Below are 6,000 nucleotides of genomic sequence, written 5' to 3'. Positions count from 1 at the left end.
TTTGTTTGTTTGTTTGTTTGTTTTTGTTTTGTTTTGGTTTGGTTTTTTTTGTTTTGGTTTTTTTTGCTCTAGCTTGATGTCAGACATACCAGGGCATATTTAATATTCCCAGAGCTGGAAAAGAAGGTTTATGAAATGTGGGCTGGGATCTATCTGCAATAGATTAGATGACCCATTCATGTTCCAAGCAGCTGAACTGAAGGCAAATAGCACCAGGGTTTGAAGCCTGAAGCCTCCACCAGCAGCGATGGGACAGCAGAGTTCCCTGTAGACACTGATTCCTGCCCTTTCATCTTGACCAGCTCTTCCTGTGCTTGTTCCTATAGGAATATAATGTATTTTCACTGTCCCTTGTAGAGATCCTAACAATATTTTTTATCTCTTACTTTGCATCTCTTTTAAGCATATTCATGTCCCACCACAGGGGCAATAAACCACCAACAGAACCAAAAAGGAAACAAATTTTGCTTTACTTTGCTCCTTTAAAAATCTTATCTGGGGCTCTACTTTCCTGTGCTGTGTATTTTTTCACTGTGGTTATCTTGCAGCCATTTTTCCTTCTTCTCACCCAAACCAGCTGTCTCTCTAGAATCCTTTATCCTACAGCCAGCTGTCTTGTTGGCACCACAAATCCTGCTAGAACCTCTCAACAGTAAACAAAATCCTCTGTGATTTCACATGTGCCCTTTTTTTGCTGCCTTTAGATATTGCAGGGCTTTCTCTCTGTCCCTTGACCTGCTTTTCATCAAACCCTAAACTGACACACAAGGCATTAACATGGCCCTGAATTTACCTAATCCACAGGGTAATTTTAAATTTTTAATAGGCTGATACAGCTGATTACAAGTTTCCCAAGTTTGCCAAGGAATCTCTATTGTTAAATGGATGTATCCAGAAGGATGTTCAACATAAATTTTTAAGGATGAGTTTGAGAATGAAATTTAATATTACTGGGCCTGACATGCATGAAATGCCTACCAGGTACACATTGAGGAGCTGAGGAAGGAACAGAGTTCCAAGTTAATTTTGCAGATGAGAGATGAAATCATTGCTGCGTGCTGGTTTTAGCTGCTGATTCGGTCCCACTTAAACAGTGGGAATTTGGGTTATGCAAAAGCTCTGCTGGTCAGGTGATAAAACTTTGGCAGTTGTGCTTTATACAGGTCAGAACTTCAGTTCCCAGCATGCTGCACACATACATACAGGTTCCTTCTAGGTCTATTTTCATGAATAATATGCTTACTTCATTAAATTTCAGGGAAAGTTAGAGAAAATTAGTAAGACTGCTATTCTTTTAATAATAAAATGAGTTCAGAAAAAAATTCTTGGAAATTTTCTTTTTCTTTTTCTTTTTTTTTCTTTTTCTTTTTCTTTTTCTTTCTCTTTTTTTCTCTTTTTTGCTCTTTTTTTTCTCCTTTTTCCCCTTTTTATTCCTGTCTTTGTCTTTGTCTTTGTCTTTGTCTTTGTCTTTGTCTTTGTCTTTGTCTTTGTCTTTGTCTTTGTCTTTGTCTTTGTCTTTGTCTTTGTCTTCTTTCCCTTCCTTTTTCTCTTTCTTTCTCTTTTTCCTTAGGGTATTGTAGCCATCATGAATGACAGTATTTGAAAAGGAAGCTACAGAGGATGTCCTGTATATACCTTTGTGTACATAAACACAGCTACACCTTCAGTGGTCTTTCTAGGGTTGACATTCTCCCCACTCTGCTCAGCTCAGTGTTGCTTTATTACCCACACTGCTCATGCACTTGTAGTTTCCTCACTGAGGATTGGTCCAATGCACGGGGCTGAGGATAAGTTTACATCTTATCCAATTATAAAAGGGCCATTAAGTTCAGATAATGTGAAATATAAATTTAAGAGGAATTCTGGGGAAATCATAATTAGGTGCAGAGACATTACATGAGTTTAATGACTGAGATTTAATTTCAGTTTTCAGGATTATTAACTGAGAATCCTTATTTAGCTCATCTTCTTTTTTTTCCTTAATTAATTGGAAATTTATTTGCAAGCAATTAAGACAGGGATTCTTTTCAATCCTCAAGTGTTTGTGAGCTATATAATAATGTTCTCTACCTTGCTTTCAAAATTCTGTCCTGTAAATTTCTTTGAGCTCTTTCTGATAACATAATAATTCCTGCATATGTTATTTATACAGAAAGAGCAATCTCCAATTTATATATTCTGTAGGAAATTGAGTTACTTGGGACTCAGAACTGAGCATTTCATAAATACTGATAGATTAGAAAGATAGTCTGCCACAAAACCATACAGAAGGAAGAAAATTAAGAAACAGCATTGTTCTGTGTGCCTCTGCAAAAAAGGGCTGCGATGTTCTGCTGTGGTGTTTTATGGATTCTAAGTTACATGATCTCAACAAGTAAAATCCATTTCACTTGACTGCAGCCACACACACGTGATGTGCCCACCCTAAAGCAATCGCCTTCACTCTCAGGGGAAGAGTCACATCTCCAAGTAAGGGAAGCTATTCCTTTCAAAGCAAATTTCTTTTTGCATTTTGTATCTTGATGGTAGAGAAGTGGTTTCATGTTCCAAACCTGCACACCAGCTGGGTGCTGAGGTGTGATATCCAGTGGGTTGGTACATCCATGCAGGAATTCAGCTGCTGTTTCCCTGTTTGGCACCATGAAATCCAGCTTTCTACTTCCAAAACTCTGCATCTGGATGCATTTAAAATGTGAGAACTGGTGCATTAATTTGGTTTTTATTCTCCTGAAACACTGGTCTAATCAAACATGAAGGTTGACTGCTAACAACTTAGAAGATAGCACCAATTCCTAAACCTCACAAGAAACTATTTTAGAGATTGTTTGGCCCTTATTTTTCAGAGCTAGGTCCTGCCTCCGATCTGATTTTCTCTCTCTAACTCTCTAGTCTCATTTCTTTACTCCACAGCGCTGAAATCCCTACTTTTCATTATTCTCTTGCTTTCCAAAAATCACCATCAACTCTGCCCTGGCACCCCATGTCAGAGGTAACTCTGGTCAAAAGTCCAGCCATAACACAGAGCCCTCTGAGACAGAGAGGGTGTGACTTCAGAGAAAGAGGCTTTACTGCACAGAAACGCCAGCTTTTTTTTTTCTCAATGCAGGTGAAGAGGCCTCTTGGGAAGAAAAATATAAGGGACTAAAAATATTTTAAGGTAATTTCCAGCCAAAAAAAGTCCATGAAAATACACATTAATAAAAAATATTTTTAGAACTGAACTGGTATCCCCTTGTATTTGGGATCTATCAGAACTGGAAAAGATAAGAAAAAGTAGTGGTGTTTTAGATCAATAAAATATTATGCAGCAAAAGAAAGCACAAAAAAATTCTGCTTTTCAAAGAAAAATTAATTGGATGGTTTAGAGGGTTAGTGGAAGGAAATATAGTTCATGTCTAAATGACCAGTTCCACTGAGAAAAGCAAGCTGGTCTACAGTGGATGAGTGTTTATATCTATAGCCTCTCTGCCAACAATACACCCAATTCACAAAAAAAAAAAAAAAAAAAAAAAAAAAAAAAAAAAAAAAAAAAAAGAAAGAAAGAAAAAAATATCTCTTGAGGCAGCTTCAAAGGTAAAAATTATCATTCAATTAAATGCTAATTAAAGTGAAAGTCTCCTGGGGAAGCTCAGACTCAAATTATTTTGTGTTTCCAACTTCAGCTGACACATGGCTGGCTGCTTGGCTGTGTCTTTGACTCATGCATTCTGTGTCTCAGACCCCTTTTCTTCTTTATAAATTGTGATTCCTGGATCAACCAGGAGTACACCAGTGTGACATTTCAGGGTCAAAGGGTTTTCAAGTTTTCATCATATGGTCAAAATCTGCCACAGGAAAACCTGATTATTATTATTGAAAATCTATTCATTATCTTTTCTTGAGTGAAAGAATAATTTCCCAGACAGCTGAAGAGTGTCAATCACTAAGTCAGACATAAAGAAGGTTATGGGACCTCAATTATTGTAGCGTTGACTGTTTCAGTGTTCATATGGTCACAATGTGGAAAATTTAACTTTGATGCATTATAAATGGTATCTGAATAAATAAACACATTCAGAGTCATGATAATGAAGTTTCTGCCTCAAAAGAAACATAGAAAATATTTGAAATGAGTAATTATCTTCTGTTGTTTTTTCAAACAAGATAGTGGCAAACAGGGGGTCTAATATAGCATGGCTTCTGTTCTTTGCTAAGTTTCCAAGGTTAAGAGAGCAAATGACAAGTATGATTGTTGTTTGCGATCAGCCTCCATTTCAGTGAGCTCTTGTGAAGAACACCTTGCTTCTCCTGCTTTATTCACAACTTCTGCCCAATTAGATGCATCTTTCTCAGGCCAAACTCCTTTGTACAAACACACATTTCTCCCATAATTACATTTAAACATGGAGGTCTCTCAGTATTTCTAAAAAAAAAAAATCAGCTTTCTGAGAATGTGGTGTGTATTGGTAGAAGCTCCTTATGTCTCTGTGAGTTTTTTTTTACAGACAGAGGTTTTAGTCATATATCATCACAGTTATTTTTAAAGCACCTTGTACTGAAACCTGGTATCAGTTGCAAGATAGAGAGTCCTCACTTTTAGTCACAATTGGCCTCAATTTTTTGACTGCTTTCTTGTTTTCCTTAGAAAGTTCAAGTAGTTACTAAGTTTAACCAGATTTTTCCCTCTTCCTCTTTTTGTCTTCCATGACTTATTCACATGATTAGTTTTCCCTCTTAATTAGGAGCAATCTATAATAGTGGTGCTAATATTAGCTGGGATTTACAATGATGGATCATTACATCATCTTACTTTGTTTTGAAACATGGCTGAAAATATGCTTGTAGGTAGAAATAGAATCCCTGTAAGGCAAGATTTCCAGTTGAGTTATGAGGGTTATAGAGGTTATAAGGTAGGAAACAACAGATGGATTTGCAAAAAAGAACACAAGGCAATGATGGCAGTTGCAATTGCAACAGTCTTTTCAAATTCTCTTTAAATACAAGTAGCCAATTTGTATTTTTTGGTTACCTTTAGCACCATTTTTGTCTACCACTGGTGAAAGATTACTAGACTTCATCAGGGAGATCATTACCTGATGCAAATGAGTGTAACTCCATGGATATATTCTGTGGCATTCACATTCTCTGAACATGATTCCTTCACTCAGAGTTTTTTCTCCTGGGAAGCTGAAAGGCAGTGAGAGGCCTCAGAGAAAAGGAAAACAATTCTTATCTCATTTGCTTCTCCTGTGTTGTGCTGGTCTGGAATGTGTTTGGAGATTGTTTACCCAAGGTGATTGCTTGATTGGATTCTGGTGTGAATTGTTCTGACTCATTGGCCAGTTGGGGCCAAGCTGTGTCGGGACTCTGAAAAGAGTCACAAGTTTTCATTATTATCTTTTTAGCATTCAGTAAGTATCTTGTCTGTATTCTGTAGTATAGTATAGTATTCTTTAATATAATATAGTATCATAAAGTAATAAATTAGCCTTCTGAGAACATGGAGCCAGATGCATCATTCCTTCCTGCCATGGGATTCAACGTGAATTTACAATAATATTCCTCCTGCCCTCATGTCCCAAAAAGCCCCTGCAGTGCTCCAGGCTGGGGGCAGAGTGGCTGGAAAGTGCCCAGTGGAAATCAGGAACCAGAGTGTGCCCAGGTGGGCAGGAAGGCCAGTGGGCTTCTGGCATTCTGTGTCAGCACTGGTGTGGCCAGCAGGACCAGGGTGGTGATTGTCCCTCTGTGCTGGACACTGTGGAGGCCACACCTGAATCCTGTGTCCAGTTTTGGGACCCTCCATTCAAAAATGTACATTGGGGCGCTGGAGTATATCCAGGGAAGGGCAACAGAGCTGGGGAAGAGTCTGGAGCACAAATCTGATGAGGAGCAGCTGAGAGATGTATAGCCTGGAGAAAAGGAGGGTCAGGGATGACGCTATTGCTCACTACAGCTACCTGGAGGTTGTATCCTGGTGGGGAGCAGTCTCCTCTCCCAGGTAAAAGGTGGAGGACAAGAGAA

Source organism: Geospiza fortis, unplaced genomic scaffold, assembly GCF_000277835.1.
Source record: "Geospiza fortis unplaced genomic scaffold, GeoFor_1.0 scaffold94, whole genome shotgun sequence".
In the NCBI taxonomy this organism is placed as follows: Eukaryota; Metazoa; Chordata; class Aves; order Passeriformes; family Thraupidae; genus Geospiza; species Geospiza fortis.
This window is presented reverse-complemented; position numbering follows the sequence as displayed.